Below are 19933 nucleotides of genomic sequence, written 5' to 3' on the forward strand. Positions count from 1 at the left end.
ACAAAATTATGGAGATATCTCTTTCCTTCAGGAAAATTACCTGTTTTTTACAAATGATCCATTGAAGCTGCACTTTTCAATGGAACAATCTTTTTTTCTTCCAGGTGCATCTGATATGGGAGAATGCTCAAATGACAATGTGATTAAAATATTTGATCGGGTGGGGAATCTATAATGGTTGCAGTATGTGCAGTGCACACTGGGCCATGGATTCCAGAACAGACACACTACAGTACACCCAGAACAGACACACTACACTACACCCAGAACAGACACAATACACTACACCCAGAACAGACACACTACACTACACACAGAACAGACACACTACAGTACACACAGAACAGACACAATACACTACACCCAGAACAGACACAATACACTACACCCAGAACAGACACACTACAGTACACCCAGAACAGGCACACTACAGTACACCTAGAACAGGCACACTACAGTACACCTAGAACAGGCACACTACAGTACACCCAGAACAGACACACTACAGTACACCCAGAACAGACACACTCAGTGGCGGGCTGGGCCGGGGGGCAGGGTGCCATGTGCCCCCCGGCCGCAGCGTCATGCGGGCCGCGGTGCAGACTGTGTCACTGTGACACAGACTGCACCGCGTGTGTAGCGCTGACCGGACGGAGTTCGGTCAGCGCTACATAGCACAAACACACAGCCGCCGGAGCCGGCAGCTGTGTGTTTGCTTTAGCAGCTGATGAGAGTCAGACAGACTCTCATTGGCTGCTGCTCCCACTGCCAGAGCCGGACATCTTCCGGCTCCCGCAGTGGGTAAAATGGGAGTGACGCGTCACTCCCATGACGCGTCACTCCCATAATGCAAAGCGGCGGACGGAGGAGCTGATCTCGGCGGCGGGACCAGGAGCTGGAGCGGGTGTCAGGTAAGTGTGGTTTTTTTTATTATTTGTTTTATTATGTCTGCGGGGGGGATGGACTACTGGGAGCACTACAAGGGGGGGACTCCTGGGAGCACTACAAGGGGGGGACTACTGGGAGCACTACAAAGGGGGAACTCCTGGGGGCACTACAAGGGGGGGGACTACTGGGAGCACTACAAGGGGGGGACTCTGGGAGCACTACAAGGGGGGGACTCCTGGGAGCACTACAAGGGGGGGACTCCTAGGAGCACTACAGGGGGGGAATACTACTGGGGGAACTACAAGGGGGGGACTCCTGGGAGCACTACAGGGGGGGAATACTACTGGGGGCACTACAAGGGGGGGACTCCTGGGAGCACTACGGGGGGGAATACTACTGGGGGCACTACAAGGGGGGGAATACTACTGGGAGCACTACAGGGGGGGAATACTACTGGGAGCACTACAAGGGGTGGACTACTACTACTGGGGGCACTACAAGGGCAGGACTACTACTACTGGGGGCACTACAAGGGGGGTACTACTACTGTGGGGGACTACTACTAGGGGCACTACAAGGGGAGGGGACTACTACTAGGGGCATTGCATAGGGGGGAGGGGACTACCACTGGGGGCACTGCATCGAGGGACCACTGCTGGGGGCTCTATATAAAGGGCAATAGTGGGGGTACTGCATAGGGAGAAGACTACAACTGGGGCCACTATTTAAGGGGCAATGCATAAGGGTTACCACTACTGGGGGCACTATATAAGGGGCTTACTACTGGGGGCACAAGGGGCACTGCATAGGGGGGATCACTACTGGGGGCACTACTCGAGGCCTGCATAAGGGTGTCCTCCTGTAGCACAGGGTGGCACTGCATATGGGCACTACGACAGGGGGCTGCCCCATATCTTTATTTTTACCTTTACATTAATCCCATATGGACCTGCCTCCTCCCTAGAACATGTGAGGGGGGGGGCGCCGTAGCACGCACGTTCTTTTGAGCACCCTGGCTACACGCTACTCCTCTGCCAGGGCCGCCTGCATGCATTTGCCCAAAGTTGCCAGCCAGCCCCTGGACACACACTACACTACACCCAGAACAGACACACTACAGTACACCCAGAACAGACACACTACACTACACACAGAACAGACACACTACAGTACACCCAGAACAGACACACTACACTACGCCCAGAACAGACACACTACAGTACACCCAGAACAGACACACTGAGCCATGCAGTGGCCCCGCCATTATCTTCTGCTTGTAGCACCATGTTTCCAATGATATATTCTGAAAGATGGTATCTGCACAAAGGACATCGAAACTCTGGCACTGGGCAGTCCTCTGTGCATGCGCTTTATTTCCAAATACATAGATGGGAAAATGGTGGCACTGGCAAAAAGGCGGTGGGGTGGGGTGGGGAGATGGGTGCTGTACACAGGTCTCCGCTTATAATGCCTGTGGCTTGAGCATACCAATGTATAATATAATAAAGTCAATTCTGAAGTTACCTTACTCTCCTTATTCCTTTAAGACCGGTAGGACTTTGAAGCATTTTAATCTTATAACCATGCCCATTGTTTAGAGCATTTTTACAGGGATGTTTTTGTCTTAACGAATTGTCATTGTAATTTTGCAGCTATATTGCAGGAATCATACCTGGTACATAATAGATATATAAAATTGCATCTCAAGTACATTATTTTATATCTTCCTTATATCAAAAAGAAAAACATTAAAAAGAAAAAGAAAAAAACTGCGCTGGATAGAAACAGCCACCAATTGGCACAGTAGAATAATTTATTGTAACAATAAAGATATTTTGCTACACAGTAAAAACAACTGACTAGTCACTACAAAAATGTATCTGTGTTTAGTCTGGAATATACCTGGAATCAGCGCGGAATGGGTATGAAATACGGTTCGATTCCCGTCAGCGGCAGCCCGACATCAGCAGAGTTCCAAGCAGCGGAAGCCCGACAGCTCTGGAAATCCCGATCGTGGATAGGTGAGTATCTATTAACCTAACCTAACCCCCCTAACCCTAACCCTCCTTAGGGCCTAACCCTAACTTCCCCCCTAAGTGCCTAACCCTAACCACCCCCTTCCCCGCTGCCTAAACCTAAGTCCCCCGGGGGGGTGCCTAACCCTAAGTCCCCCCCGGGTGTGCCTAACCCTAACCCTCCCTCCCCCTAGCCTAACCCTAACCCTCCCGGGGGGGTGCCTAACCCTAAGTCCCCCCCGGGAGCCCTAAACCTAACCCTCCCCCCCGCGCGGCTGTCCGCTCGCGGCGCCCGGCATCACTACGATCGGGATGCCGGGCGCCGGTCTCCCGGTGTCGGGGAAATGCGGGCGTCTACATCTAGACGCCCGGCATTTCACCCTTGCCGGGATATGACAGTCGGGAAGCCGGCTGCCGGTATTTAGGCAGTCGGCTTCCCGATTGCTTCCCATCAGCGCTGCTGATCCTACAATGAACTAACATATAAAAATAAAGACACATAAACCATACATACAACACGAAATAGGAACCATACAAAATGGTAGTGAATAAAGGTCCAGATGTGTATATATATATATATATATATATATATATATATATATATATTTACGCAAATAAATGAATTCGGCGCCAGAACCTAAACCAATATATAAACTGCTGGTGTATTATGCAAATGCAGGTAAAAGCCAAGGCTTAGACCTGGGGCGTCTGCTCCTATGTCAGTAGTCTGTAGTGTTGGTGAATACACTACCAATCAAATTGAGAAAGGGAGTTATTGACTGTGGGCGACCAACCTGCTAGTAATGCATAGTGATATAAATAAATATATACAAAGTGCTAAGTGCTAACGTGCTTAAAAATCAACCTGGGCAAAGAATTAAAATCATAAAGTGCTTTGTGCTTAAAGCAGCCTAAACAAATGAAGTGCTTAGTGCAATATAATTGATTTTAGCAGCATAAACAAATACAGTGATAAGAGAAGGCTAATAGCATAAAAAATATATTTAATAGAATTTGACAAAAATAAGATATACACAATAAAAATAGACACTGTGGTTCCTAATCAGGAGTGACCACCAGAGGCAATAAATAAGCGATAAAAAATAAAATCAATTTCAGAGGTAAAAGAAGAGTTTAGCTTATCTGAAGCTGCAAGGATAGCTATAAGTGCGGAAGGTGCAATATATGCAAATACTTAAATCCCACGCGTAAATCTTTTTTAAATTCAGCAGGTTCCAAAGAGTTCCCCATAAAAAGTTTTATGAACTGTAATTCCACATCTGTCATCTATTTGTTGGAGTGCACTTGCGGACTAAAATATGTTGGCAAAACCAAAAGAACATTAAAAATACGTGTCCAAGAGCATATTAGGAATATCAAGAATAAAGTGGAAGGCCATGCGGTGTCTAAACATTTCTCTGAGAAACACAATTCCAATCCGGAAGACCTGAACTTCAAGGCGATTGAACACGGCAAGTTGAGTGAAAGAGGGGGTGACCTAGGAAACCTCCTGTCTAAACGCGAGATGTACTGGATTTTCACTCTTGATACAATGGTCCCCAAAGGTTTCAATGACTACTATGAGATTGCACCATTCCTCCATGAAGAAGTCCTGAGATGTACCAAATCGGTTTCTTCTACTACTATAACATAATTTCCCATCTATAGATGGGTGCCCAAATGGGGTAATTTGAATTGTGCCTGGTTAGTACTTGGGAGGGGGACCCCCAAGGAATACCAGGTGTAGTAGATGTGTTTTTTCCTTCATTTTATTCCATGTGAAGATTTAACGGTGAGGAGCCGGGTAAATATCTACTACCATACCAGTGTGCAAGTGCCCAATCTCGTCTGATCTTGGAAGCTATACACAACTGGGCTTGGTTAGTCCTGGGATGGGGGACCTCCTGAGAATAGCAGGTGTTGTAGTATAAACAGTTCCCAGGCTTTCCTTCTACCAGCACATGAAGGCACTTACCTGAAAACCGTAATCCAGTCTCACATGAAAATGAAAAGATGAAACAGACAAAAAGAGAAGAAGAGAGAGGAAATAGAAAGAAGAAGAAGAAGCAAAGAAAGGACTTTATGTATCAACTAATCAGAAACCTTCATCCCAGAAAGAAATTCTTATCATTTTATAAACTTGGAAAATTAAATACCGTGTGAATTCTAACAAGAGGAGCTTTCCCTATTAGCCTTTACATGTACTTTCTGACCCAATTATCATTAGTTTCATTCTCCTCCCAATTGAAACAAGAAGGGTTAAAATTACTAACTGTTTCAGTTTAATCTACACCTATGATTACCCTAGTGATGACTTATCATTTATGTTAGGCATCTATTAGCTGTATTTTAGCCTTATTAAGTACTAACGTTTTCTTTTAAACTTGCATATCTAATTCTTTATGGCTGGCATATACAATATTCATTCATAATATATGATGATTTGCAATAAGTATAAAAAAAAATTTTATTAGTGGTGGACAGCTCCATGCACAAGCGTATGGATCCGCTCATTTATCATTGCCTTTATTTATTTCTAGACCCATCCCAATATGACTGAAAGGCACCAAAACTGATGGTCAGCAGTGACGGCAACTAAGGGCGGAAATTATCTATTTTTTCCCACAGGTGTTGGCGAATGTGCAGGAATTGAACCGCACAACAATGAAACATGGTCGGAGGAAGTGTGGAGCCGTACATGTGACCGCGTCACATGGACGTATGACGCAATCACGCAAGAGGGAGGACGGTAGCGCAATGATACTTGGCGGCAAGGCACATGACCGGATATGACGCAGGCCAATGGAGGATAGGACGCGCACACCAGCCAATCCCGGAGTGGGACATCTGACCGGACATGATGTCAAGAGCCTGGCGGAAGCAGACGTATGACAGGGCGGAGGCATATAACCATTCCATAACCTAATGGCTGAAATAAAAGGCTTTAAAGAAGCGGTTTTAAGCGCCATGGCTATTACATATTAAAGACGCCCAGATATTAGGTGCCCCCTTAAAGTTCTGAGTCAGTTTATAGCTCGTGTAATTTAACCCGGATGCACATTTGAACTGTGACCCGGAAGTTGTTAGTCCCCAATAGAAGGTGGAGAAGGTGTATAAATAGGTGATCACCATTCTTCAACTTTCATCCCCAGGAAGAAGTCAACGGACGAAACACGTTGGGACCTTATTATTTGCCCTTGAGACTTACATCCAGACCCTCTCAAATCCATTTTTTCAGATAAGCTAAACTCTTCTTTTACCTCTGAAATTGATTTATTTTTTATCGCTTATTTATTGCCTCTGGTGGTCACTCCTGATTAGGAACCACAGTGTCTATTTTTATTGTGTATATCTTATTTTTGTCAAATTCTATTAAATATATTTTTTATGGTATTAGCCTTCTCTTATCACTGTATTTATTTATGCTGCTAAAATCAATTATATTGCACTAAGCACTTCATTTGTTTAGGCTGCTTTAAGCACAAAGCACTTTATGATTTTAATTCTTTGCCCAGGTTGATTTTTAAGCACGTTAGCACTTAGCACTTTGTATATATTTATTTATATCACCATGCATTACTAGCAGGTTGGTCGCCCACAGTCAATAACTCCCTTTCTCAATATATATATATATATATATATATATATATATATATATAAATGAGGCAAATGATATCTATGAGTGTAGACTGGATAAGGAGAAATGGAGGATCATGTAAAATGTCAATGGCATGCTTAATGTCTGTGTGTAACATATGAGAGTTACTTTCCTCTTAGTTTCATAGCACAAGCACCGGCTGCTTTAATAAATTCCTTCCAACACCAAAAGACTTTGTTAGTGATCCTGTGTTGTTGTAGCTCTCTGCGGCAGCTCTCTGTGTAGGTTCTGTCTCAGACCTCAAATGTCCCGCAGCTCATCCCACAGCTATAGTATTGGTACCAAGTGCTGTAGCAGTTAGCACTAAGGCGTGCAGTGTGCCAAGATCAGCAGATACATTGCATCTTAGTGAATCTCAAACCTCAATTCGTGGTCTTTGATGGGAAGGAAAGCCTCTTGAGCTCAGTCTGGACAACGTGAAGGTAAGCAAGGCAGCAACTAGTTTCGTCACTTTGGACTTTTTCAAGCTCATCTTCTTTATATGGCTAATATCTATGTTCAAAACATTTGCTGGGTCGATTAGTTACAAATATGTACTTTAAAAGTATTGTTTTGGTGAATATTTACTACAAAAGATAAGATAAGTCCGTTGGAGGAAGCACAACTATTGTAGACACAGCATCTGGTTTGCTGTTCTCTGTGCTGTTAGATTCGGATCCAACCCCAAAATTCTCCGGAAAATTTCTCTGTCCGCAGTGCAGGACCCCACGGGGTCCAGCTAGCACCAAAAATAGTGTGACTGCCAGCTGGTGGCTATGGAGATCCAGGAACATATAACGTGTCCATGATATTCAGTGATCTAACGGCAACCCGCATCTATCAAGCCACCGGGGACATATCTAGCTGGCAGGACCCTAGGAGATATTAGACTGCCTTTCACAAACATCTGACTGTGGCACCTGATATTAGCTTGCAGTTGGCTCCCAGCTTCTGGAGATACTTGGTAATGCATAACTGACACTGCTGCTGGCAACATTATAGCAGTTTTCACATTTAAAGCCAGTGATTTGGAGCTTATTATAAATTAATGGAGTATGGCACCGTATACTGTACTATTGAACTGTAGTCCTATTTTTAACTTGGTGAATACCTTTTTTAATGAGAGACTGACGTTGAACCTGGCTACCAAGGACTAATAAACATCTGGATATTTGATGTAAATACCACAAATTAATTGAATGAAGACAAATATATGTTGTGGTTACAAAGAAATTAATTTACTGCTACATATTTGTCCATATAGACTTTTACAACATTATACAGTATACTCTTGTATATATTTTCATCTGTGTCCTCAAAACTTCTACTCGCGAATATTCTACTGCAATCTGGAGTCGGCGGGAACTTGCGACAAACTAACTCACAGAAAGCTACATTTCTCTAGGTTTCTCGTGTGCATATTCTAGTGAGATAACATTAAACTAAGTAGTGTGGTTGTCGGATGGAGATGACCATCACTACTAGGAGCCTAACTACTGTGGGTGCAGGGAGTGCCATTGCTATGGAGCTTGCAGCACCTTCGGGGCCCATCTCCCCCTGTACCCAGCCCATCTCAGCGGCATTTCAAGGTGGGAAGCCGCTGACGATCCCTTCTGCAGACTACTTTATAGTCACAGGCACAGTTCAACCTGTGACTAGGAAGCAGTTTGCTGCATGGGCTGGATCATCAGCGCTGCAGGCCCCCTCCTCTGATACGTCTCTCCCTAAGAGAAGCTGGTAGGAGGCGTGGCTATGGTGACATCCACGGACCATGGCCATGCCTCTTCCCAGCTTCAGTGAGGAGAGATGCCATTCTCATGAGGTAAGTAGTGCGGTGCTGGTGGGGGGTTGACGGCAGCATGACTGCACCTCCCACCTTGCTGCCGGGCAGATAGTGTGGGGGGGGCTCCAAATACCCTAGTTACACCACTGCCTCTAAACCAATTCTGACAACTTGGGATCAATGACGATGCATTATCCTGCTGGAATATTTCATCATTGTGGGGGTGCATGAAGTCCATGAAAGGATGCAAATGGTCCTCAAGCAATGCAATGCAACAGTTACCAGTTAATGATTTGTTCAGGTGAACCCAACCCATGCCATGTGGACACACCATTCATTATGGAACCACCACCAGCCTGCACAGTGTCTTGTTGACAACTGGGACCCATGGCCTCATGGAGTCTGCACCACACCCGAACCCTACTAACAGCCTGAAACAACTGGAACCATGACTCATAAGACCAAGCCACATGTTGCCAGTCCTCCAGAGTCCAATTAGCGACGTCATGATCACAGGTGAGGAGCTGTGTCTGGTGTTGTAGTGTTAGCAGGGGCACTCTGGTGGGTTTTCTGCTCTCATATCCAATGTAAGCTATAAAACACTGCACTGACCTGCTCAAAATTCGCCTGGTACCTTCTGCATCGAGTGTGGATGTGATTTAAGCCAGTGTTGCTTGTCTGTTACCACAGATAATTCTGACTAGATGATACTGGACACAATAATTAAGCACCCGTGGTTGGCCACTGCACTGTCCACAGTGGGTGGTAATGTCTCCATGAGTCATCCAGGTACACACGTGACACCGTAGATCGAGGTATGTCTGCACATCTTCGTAAATAGAATGTCCCATCCGTCGGTCACCCACTATCAAGCTCCATTCGAACTCAGATAATTGATGTCGCTTTTGCCTAGTAGGTGTTCAAACTGACTCATGAGATGTAAGATTACAACTGATGCAGGTCTGGACATTTCCAAGGTGACACAGTACAGTGGCACCATCTACCCTTACCTTTACATGCTGCTATCCCATAACTTTGGGCACTTCAGTATATATATGTACTATATACTGAACAGCAGCACTCACGGGACTTGTAACAAAGAATGACGCCAACCAAAGGCATGTTCGCTCAATGTTTCAGTCGCTCAGACTTTTATCAAGAACTCAGTGTGAACAAGAAAACATGTACCTTTATACAAACATGGCAGTTTGTTACAGCCCAGCTTTTCCTCCACATCCTGGTCGGCGCCACCCGGCAGATGACGTCATCGGCATGCGTCCAGTACACTCCAGCATGCATGATGACGCTTACTGTCATCACTCCACCGAGTATCAGACACTCAGACCAGTGGGAGAAGTGTGCAGCCATGAAAATCGTGACATCATACAATCCTGTGAACATAAACAAATTACAGAATAATGAGGGCTAGAACAGAATCAATAAACAGTGCAACAATAGAGATAGGAGTGAGATACACCGGGGGATGGAAAAAAGAGGAACAAAGGGAAGAACATGGGGGAAACAAATGAAAGTAAATGAAGGGGAGGTGAAGAACAAATGATCAACACCTGATCCCAACATAGGAAATGGACTGTACCTAGTGATACTGGGACAGTAAACATATACAAAAGCATGCAGGTCGCATGCAGAAATAGTGAAAATGTATATGCCTATATGAAGGGGATAGTATCAGACTATCTCAGGTGTTCACTGTGATGGTAAATGAATATCAGAACACCTAATAGCTAAAGTATCATATGCCAAAAACTATAATATGATGAATCCATTTGGAATAAACTGGGAGTCGTGGTGAGCCTATGGAAGACACACTCTAACCACACTCTCATGTCATGAAATAAATGGGTGATGTAGCAATGTCAAATAAATGGAAAATTCCAAAACTGAAAAATAGAATGGAATATGTAATAGACAAATGGACCAAAGAAGGTTAAAGCAGTCGCCGATGGTTGCGGTGGCGACCATTGGAAGGGTTGAATTAAGACTGTGGAATGCTGTATATTTGACTTGCAGCACCTGGCATTCCAAGGAGGTCTCCATTCCTTGTACTAACCAGGCCAGACACTGTATAGTTTCCAAGATCGAACGAGATCGGGCACATCCAGTGCTGTATGGTTGTAAGTAGCTGGAATTGAAGTGTCACAGTATACTTAATGATCCAACGGTGGCCTCCCGATAACCTAGTATGGGTTTCTGCAATACTTTCATGAGCATGATAAACGTGAGGGTAAAAGAATGAACTGTATATGCTGTACATCACGGTGTACAAAACCTCAATCATGAGGGATACTGATCATGAGAGAAAAAAAATGAACTATAAGCAAAGTAAAAGATAAAAAATGAAAAATGATGAACAATAGCATAACAGTATAGTGAAATGAGACAGAATAATCAAAGGAAACAGTCTCATTGAGTCCAAAAGGGGCAACAGTGTCCATCTTATGTATCCAGCGTGTTTCCAGCTGCAAAAGTTGCTTGTCTCTGTCTCTTCCTCTCTTGGACATGGGTACCTGGTCAATCGCTTTATAGGTAAGAGTAGCCAACGAGCGTCTATGTTCACTATAATGTCTAGCTACAGGCTGGTCAACGTCTTTTACTTCTAAGGCCTGTCTGATCACTGTCCGGTGCTGGGCCATCCTCACCCTTAGTGTACAGGAGGTTTTTCCCACGTACATGAAGCCACAAGGGCACTTGATGATATAAATGACGAATTTGCTGGTACAGGACAGTACATGTCTGATGGGGATCCGTTTACCAGAGTGTGGATGCACCACATCAGGACCAATTTCAAAATATTGACATGTTGTGCAACCTGTGCACATGTAGCACCCTGGTTTTTTGGTAAGGAAATGTGTGCTAGAGTTTAAAGAGTACCCAGAAACATCATTATGCACCAACCAATTCTTCAAATTTTTGCCCCACTTGTAGCCCAACATAACTCTGGTATTCTTGAGTGCTGGAAGGTTGGAGTCTGTGTTGATAATTGGCCATCATTTTTTGGTAGCAGTATTAACAAGTTTGCTCCCTGTGTTGAAATGATTAATAAACAACATCTGTTGTTTTTTTTTGATCTTAGGTGCCTCATTATCCATTATTGCAGTTGTGTGAGATAAGGCTTTGGCCTTTGCTATTTGTAGATCTTTCAAGTTATATCCTCTACTGAGGAATCTTATCATCATTTTGTTGATATCCGCTTCTGCTTTGATGGGGTCTTTTGTAATCCTTTTGACACGCAAAAATTGTGAATACGGTAAACTCTTGATTAATGATATAGGATGGTGACTGCTGGCATGAAAAAGTGTGTTGCAATCAGTTGGTTTGCTGTACAAAGTGGTGTCAAATATGGATCCTGTCCAAGTGATGTTCACATCAAGAAAGTGCACTGTTTCATGGCTGCATTCAAAAGTAAATTTGATGTGATCATGTAACAAATTAATCTTATGCATAGTTGTAATACAGTTAGACTGTGATCCAGACCATAAAACAAAAATATAATCTATATAACACGTGAAAAACAACAGATGCTGGTTGAAATTGGGGTTATCAAGAAACAAAAGTTTCTCTACAAAGAACATATAAATATTTGCAAAGGAGGGTGCCACATGGGAACCCATTGCACATCCCCTCTTCTGTAAAAAAAAGGAATTGTCAAACAAAAAATAGTTGCGTGTGAGAGTTTTCTCTAATAGATGAATATAAAGCTTTATATCCAGTCCATGATAGTCGTCATGGGTAACAAGAAAGTCCTGCATACATTTTAAGCCATCTGTATGCTGTATACTTGTCACTGTGTACAAGGAAACAACATCAATTGTACATAAGAGAAGAGTAGTGGGTAGTTGTTTTAAGTCCTGTAATTTCTCCAAGAGAGAATTGGTGTCCTTTAGGAATGATGATTCTTTTATGATTAATGGCTGTATTAAATAGTCTAGATATTTCTAAATTATGCTGTATAATGACCCTCTCGCTGATATTATCGGGCGGCCTGGTGGAGATTGTAAAGACTTGTGTATCTTTGGTAGCGTATAGATTAAAGGGACTACCGGGTAGTCAGTAATCAGTTTTTTTCCTGTTTTGCTATCCAATAGACCATCTGTCATGGCATCTCTCAATATGCTGTCAAGTTCTTGTTTATATAGTGCGGTGGGATCACAATCAAGCTTAGTGTATACTGCTAAATCACTTAATTGCCTGTAAATTTCGTTTTTGTAATCAGCTATATCTTGGAGGACCATGGCACCCCCTTTGTCTGCTGCACGAATCATAATTGACTGATCCTTACTTAAATTTTTAAGGGCTATGAATTCAGCCTTAGAAAGGTTAGAATATGTTTTATGTTTTATTTTCTTTTGTGATGTTATTTCATGGTCTAATAACTTAGTACAACTTTTTATGGAGGCGTTGTATGACTGAGGCTCAAAGGTGGATCTTTTCTGTACTGGGCCTTTGTAGTTCGACATGTTTTCACTGACTGTATGTGGATAGAACTCTTTCAATTTGAGGTTACGATTGAATCGCCATAACTCTTGTTTCCAATGGAAACCATCAAAGGGGCAAGTAGTAATGAATGTAAGGCCTTTATTAAGTACCTTTCTTTCAATATCGGAAATGGACCTAATTGAGAGATTAATAATCAGGTTCTCCTCTTGTAAGGTTTTCTTCCTCTCCCTCTCTCCTTGCCCTCCACACCGCGTGCGGGCCCTCCTTCTGCTTGTGCATACGTGGAGACCCCTAAAGGAAGTTTTTGTGACAGTGGGGTAGGGAGAGAGTCCTGATCACTTTGTGATGAATGGGCACCTGCAGAATCATCTGTGTCAAAGTTAGATTTATACTTCCTGAATCTGTTTTTTTGATTTTGTGCTGCAGAGGCTCTGCCCGTGGCCCAACTATAAACCATTTGTTCTAGATAGTCAGTGTTAACTTTAAATAATTTAACTTTTTTATATTTTATAAGTTCTTTTTTGTATTCTGCTACTTGTGTATTTATTTTAGTTAACCACTGAGATGAGGTGTCACTGGACAGAGTAGTTTTATGTAGTGCCTCAAAGGATTTGACTTTTTCTTTGAGAGAATTGAGCTCCTTCCCAGATTCTTCTATAACTAAGAGTATTAAGTCTAGAGAACATTTGTTCAGTATAGCGACCCAACGTCTGCAGAACTCTACATTATTCCTCCCTATCGTGGGGACATTTTTTATCCAAAAACCTCTCGGTATCTTTTTTTTCTTTATGATAATCGGTAAGGGTTACCCCATGCAGATAATAGTCAATTTCGTTTTTCTTCAGTTTTAAAAGAGTGTCAGATCCAGCAGTGTCTAATAATGTGTCCTTGAAGTATAAGCTTTCTGCTTTAGAATCACTGACGCTTCACACATCACCAATCAGCAATTGCAAATTCAGAAAACCACTTCCGTCATTAGGGGGGATGTTGACATTGCTCCTGTTTCCCTGAGACATAATAACAATGAAATATAATGTTCTTATAGCATTGCTCGGCAGAACCACATCGGACCACTGCCAGTGCAAAAAAAAACGTTCACCAAACACAGATACTTAGTAGATGAAGATGTGCATATCCATCTAATTTACTTTATAAAAAAGAGCAAATGGATATGAACAATGGGAATTCCCAAAAACAACTCCTGGTGTAGTTAAGGAGATAGTAACAAAGTATTAAAACCATCAAAGCAACGCTTGTAGATAAAGATGAGATTAACATGGGGTGCTGTGCTATCCAAATAGAATAAATAGTCCATACAAAATATTTGTCTCTAAGCCAGCACTCCACAAGAAACAAACTGTAATGGCCTTGGTGCCATCTGTAGTATAAAGATACTAAATGTGTATGCAGCAAAACACAGCGGCACTCACGGGTCTTGTAACAAAGAATGACGCAAACCAAGGACACGTTCGCTCAGACTTTTATCAAGAACTCAGTGTGAACAAGAAAACACGTACATTTATACAAACATGGCAGTTTGTTACAGCCCAGCTTTTCCTCCACATCCTGATCGGCGCCACCCAGCAGATGACGTCATCGGCATGCGTTAAGCACACTCCGGCGTGCGTAATGATATAGCATGTAGAGTAAATGCTGACAGCTTTTGCATGTAGCCCACAATCTGTACCGCTAGGGGGGGTGCCTCGAAGGGGGGGGTCAGGTTGCCTCCTAGGGACCCCTCAGCTTGCGGGCACCCTAATAGTTCAGGTTTAATGAATATGCTTGTGCCCAGATGGCATAATCAAACCGACTCATGTACTAATTAAGTCACCTATTAGTACCTCAAACCTGGACTGTAAGATTTCCATGTCTATATAGGAATGATAAATACAGAGGCATAACTAGCGTTTTTTGCACCCAGGGCAAATTGAAAAATGGTGCCCCTCCAATTTCTGTGACCTGTAGCACAGGTCTAATGCCCGCCTATCAGTGCCTCAGGCCTAAGGCCTGATTACCCCCATGGACCTAGTGCCTGAAAACCTGGTGGTTTAAGGAGGGATTAATGACGGGATGGCCTCATAGAGGGTGTCCGGTGGGAGAGGCTGCAGTGGGGAGCATCGTTAGCTCTTTTACTTTCCCACCACTGCAGCACTCTCCAGTCCTCAGAAGCATTCTTCTGCTGCTGGCCCATCCCGGCCAGCAGCGCCGACTCTACTTCCCCACCTCCGGCCGGTGCCACCATTCTTCTATCTTGACCACTTCTGTGGCCATGGAGCTCTCCTTTCTTGAGCCTGTCGCCTTCTGGCCTCTTCCATGGCAGTCAGAGCTCTTCAGGTGATGTCCTTCTCCTTTGTCCACCGCCGCAGAACTGGCTCTTCCGTCCACCATCATTAGACGCCACAGGTGTGGCCAGATATGACGCTGCGTGCCGCGTTTGGATCACTGCGACTGCTTTCTATTGGCTGCCGGTCCGTGAGCGCTGGTGACAAATTAAAATTGCCGCAGCTCTTTAATGCCCGCTGGTCTGCAAGCTGCACCCAGCTCACAACTGGCGCCAAATGTCACTTTCCACTGTTCTTTGACCGGCGTGGGGAACAGACAAATTGTTCCAGCCCCAGCCACTGATCTCACCGGACTACAGGACTTCCGGCACTGGTATCACACACGCGAATCAGTGCTGGCTCTCCACACTGTGCCGTGACCAGCGGCGCCTCCCTCTTCCGGGCCTGCCATGACGCCCAGAGCACGTGCCCTGCTTGCCCCACCCTCGTTACGCCACTGTATAAATAGACCCTAAATACTGCATGCTAATAGTCATGGGCTCACGATAACAATGCTCTTAATTTCAAAGGAGAACATGAAGCATCAATGGATGATCTATTAAATTATGATCTGCTTATTGTTGCAAACGGTGCTGCCAGATTATGAGTTTTATGCCATCTAGAGGGATTTTTATGGGATATCCATTTGACACCAACATTGCTTTCAGCCTGTTTTTTTGCTTTCATAGCCACTGTACGGTTGTTACATTTCCTTTCACATACTTGAAGAAAACCTTCAGGCGTCCTGGGGAAGGTTTACCCGGGATCTAGGACTTAGAGTGTCAAAACCGGGACAGCCCTGGACAAACCCAGACTGTAGGTCACCCTAGTTACTGTATATTATATATCTTCCACAACTTTTCACAACTAGTGCTGAGCGGGGTAAGTGCGAGTATGTACAGCAGGGTGGGTATACACCTGACAGTACTTAATGGCCAGGTATATTGTGAGTTTATATTATTGTATATGATGTATTGTTTTAAATGTGGAAATATGTTCTGCCATATATGCTAACTTTGTCACAAGAACCCAAGTGACTTGTGTGAGCTGCACAGGACCTAGGATAGGAAGTCCAAAGTGTCAACTACCCCCTCTCTCAGGATCCTGCAGGAAGCCAGGAACAGCTGAAAGCCATGTGACTTCACTAATGCATGGAAGGGGTTAATATGGGGAGGTTTATTTTACTTGGAAGTTCACACTACCTTGTCACCATGATAGATTGGTCATTGTTCCAAGAGAGATCTCGGGACTAATGGGCAATAAAACAGCAGTGGTTGCGAGGAAAACCCACAAATTCTGTAACTGTACTCCAGCCCTCTATTCAAACAACATAATAACAACATCTGGGTTTTCTCAATATCATAACCTTGGTTGGGAAATCTTGATTCCTACTAGATTAGCTCCAGGAGCAGTGATCCAGGAAAGTTATCTGGATGGGCCTGTCAGAGAAGGAGAACTAGACATCTCCATCAGGAGAAACCCATGTATTGGAGAGCCCAGTGTTCCCACAGGTCCCTAAGTCAGTGGATGGTACGGTGTCCAGAATAGCAGGGATTGGCAAAAAATGGAACCTCTCATGGACACCTGCAAAGTAATCTTGCAGGAGAACTAGGAGTCACAACAAATGCTGTTAGAGCTATGGTAGTACACACATTGCAGGTTACTGATGGAGAATTAGTACTAGGGTACCAGAGAGTTAGTATCATATCAGGTATTTGCTGCATATATCTGTATATTGTCCTGATACTGTATCTGAGTGCTGTGTAATAAAGATACCATTGTATCCTTGCTTTTCTCCTTACCTGTGTGATCCATAAACCTATTAAGTTGTTGGGGTACCATGTCAACTATAAACAAATGCCTTTGTAAAGGAGGGTCAAGACAAAATGGCGGGTAAGCACACACATAAACCTGATATATGCAATATATAGGGCTCAAACTGTTCAACAATGTTGCTACTTTTTATATTAATGCCCAGGCAGTGAGGGATAGCCATCAGGCACTGTGATGTGTTTTAACCAAATAATCAATGTCATATTCTGTTTTGTGAAAAGCAGGAAACAACAAATCTTAAGGTGCACATTCACTAGCAGATATTAATGGACGACTGAACGATAACGACATCATTATCATTCAACTGCTCATTAATCGTGCATGAACCGGACATGAAAATGTTGAAAACAACCAGCGATGCGCACTCCCGCTGGTCATTTCCAACATCAATCATCGCCCGGACATGTCGGTCAATCTGCCGATAATGACAGATTGACCATGTTTGGGGATGATGGAGGGTGCCTGCACTGAATGACATATCACTCAGTGTAGGCACTACAGGGTATGGGGAACGACGGTACAATTATGATGTAGTAATCGTACTGTCTTCCCTGGGTCACATAGTTTATACGCACCTTTACACATCTATAAGCAACTGAAGTAAATGAGTCTTGGTACTGCAAGGAGATAGTTGTATTTCTTCACTTTGTTTCATATATTTGTCACTAGCAGACTAATTTGCTGAGATTGCTGCTGTGAGCTTATCTCATCACAATAAAGTGGCATTTACTGTCCATCACCATCAGTCACTACATAACATCACCCTGCACACACCTATCACCCACACACTGTCTCACCTCCCAGGTAACACTAGGGTCAGTGTTGCCAATCACAAATGAAGAACCTGACAAACATTTGCATCCATTCAGTGGCCACTCTTTAGGCAACATTTGTACCTGTCTCTTGCAACTCTCTCCTAGACAGATCCTTGCAGTAAACTGAGCAGGCAGATTAATCTACTTCCAGGGAAATGTAACCTAGAGTATGTAACAACTGTACCTCATAATGATGGACGGCTTTACTATAATATGCAAAGAAAACTCTACTTTTGTTTTTCCTATTCAGAACAGGCCATGCTAGTGGCCTGTATATAAGTCCATTGTATTCATCAGAATGCTTTTTTTATTACTTTTAAAAGCAAAGCCTAATCTAGAGAGCTGTTTATAAACCCAATCTGAGTGTTGGTTACTAACTTACTATCGAGGGCAAAGGTCAGACCGGTGACTGGTATAAAAGGCACAGGTTGGGATGGTGACTAGTGCAAAAATAGACTGCTCTCTGCAGGCCAGGTTACAAATTAGACCCTTATCTGGTGACGAGCAAACAAAATTGATCACTTTCTGGGGATGTCTGGGATTGCTTTCTGATGGCTAGTATAGTATACAAAACAGACACTTTTTTGATCTCTAGTTTCTGACATCTATTATAAAAAATAAACCAAACAAACAGATTATATCCTGCTGGCTAGTATACAACATAGATTCCCTTCTGTGTTTTTATTGTCAAGTGAAGACACCTCCCTGGTGGCGGGATGAAGTCAAAAGGTCGACAATAACGACACCACAATGTCGACATTGTTAAAATGTTGACAGGAAACACGTCAACATTCTCAGAATGTTGACATGTGATATGTCGACATTAGGCTTAAGCTACGGGTGGGAGGGTTACCGTTAGGTAGTAGAGAGTGGGGGTTAGGTATAGGGGAGAATTACTCATCCGAGCACTGGAGGATTGGAGGTCTCACCCGGAAATCACACTCACATGAACTGGGACCCGGAAGACTCCGCTGCAGCCGTCAAAAGCAGGTAAGACACCCTGGGCCACCAACGACAATATGCAGACATTCTAACATGTCAACGTTTCATCACTGTCTACATGATAAATATTGACATGGTCAATGTCAACATGATAACATTCTCATTTCGACATTATGACTGTCGACATACAGTAGCATACCCAACACCTGGTTGCTAGTATACAATGACTTTCTTTCTCTGTAGGCTAATATATATTGATGAACTGCTGGTAGTTATTATACAGTGAAGGTCACCCTCTCTGGTATTTCATTCAGCAGGTAAAAATAAATAATATTCAAAAGATATAAACAACAATACACAAAACTGATGGCTAAAAAAAAAAAGGAATAGCTTAAATATAATACAGAGACAAACTGGATCGCTTTGTACTGACCAAAAGCGCTAAAGCTGAAGTCTCTTGGACTCAATGACCAATACACAATGCTCAGTGCACTGATAGTTACCATCTGCTTGTCCATTGTTTACTACTAATAACCTTTGTGAAAGTTCTAGGAATCTCAATGAAAGCATGAGCCATGCAATGCCCACATCCCACATCTGCAAGTACCTTGACATTACCGTGCCACAGAGTCTCTCGTGCATGAGAGTTAAAGCTGTTGTGGGATCCTATTCTCTACAGTGTTGTGGACTATAACAAGTTGGTACGTGATAGGCTCTATATACAGTATATGTTGCATTTTTTTTAACATATGTTAAAACCCAAGTAAAATCATATTTAAACTTCATTGTGCTTATGTATGTTTTATATGTTTGATGTTTACTTATATGAACTTACAATGCAATGCATACAATGTATTTGTTTTTAAACATGCATCTGTGATACAACAGGAAGTTGTTTACTAAATAAAGTAAAATACATGATACCAGATAAAGTAAAATACATGAATGAACACATATGTAAGCCCTCCTTAACCATATATATTTGTATTTACAATGTGCTCCTACACTGCAATAGATTCCAACTATATTGATACACATCTGGCACAACGAAATTACTTTTTTAAACAAAGACACTGCTGAATAACACAAAACAAGTTAAATACACAATAACAAATATGTACAGTCTAATTTGGTGCAAGTTTCACTTATACAGCCATTTGCAGGTGCTTAATGCATTATTATTGCATATTAAAAACATAATTATAATCAGGGGCTTAACTAGATCTTTGTGGGCCTCATAG

The 19933-nt window shown here is 43.1% G+C and overlaps 2 pseudogenes; one reads left to right on the plus strand and one right to left on the minus strand.

Moving 5' to 3' along the window:
• Window positions 1–4713: 4713 nt before the first annotated feature.
• On the plus strand, window positions 4714–4832 carry LOC148539651 (5S ribosomal RNA; annotated as a pseudogene).
• Window positions 4833–10345: 5513 nt separating this feature from the next.
• Window positions 10346–10464, minus strand: LOC148539652 (5S ribosomal RNA; annotated as a pseudogene).
• Window positions 10465–19933: the final 9469 nt, after the last annotated feature.

Source organism: Taudactylus pleione, unplaced genomic scaffold, assembly GCF_031769625.1.
Source record: "Taudactylus pleione unplaced genomic scaffold, aTauple2 ptg000025l, whole genome shotgun sequence".
Lineage (NCBI taxonomy): Eukaryota > Metazoa > Chordata > Amphibia > Anura > Myobatrachidae > Taudactylus > Taudactylus pleione.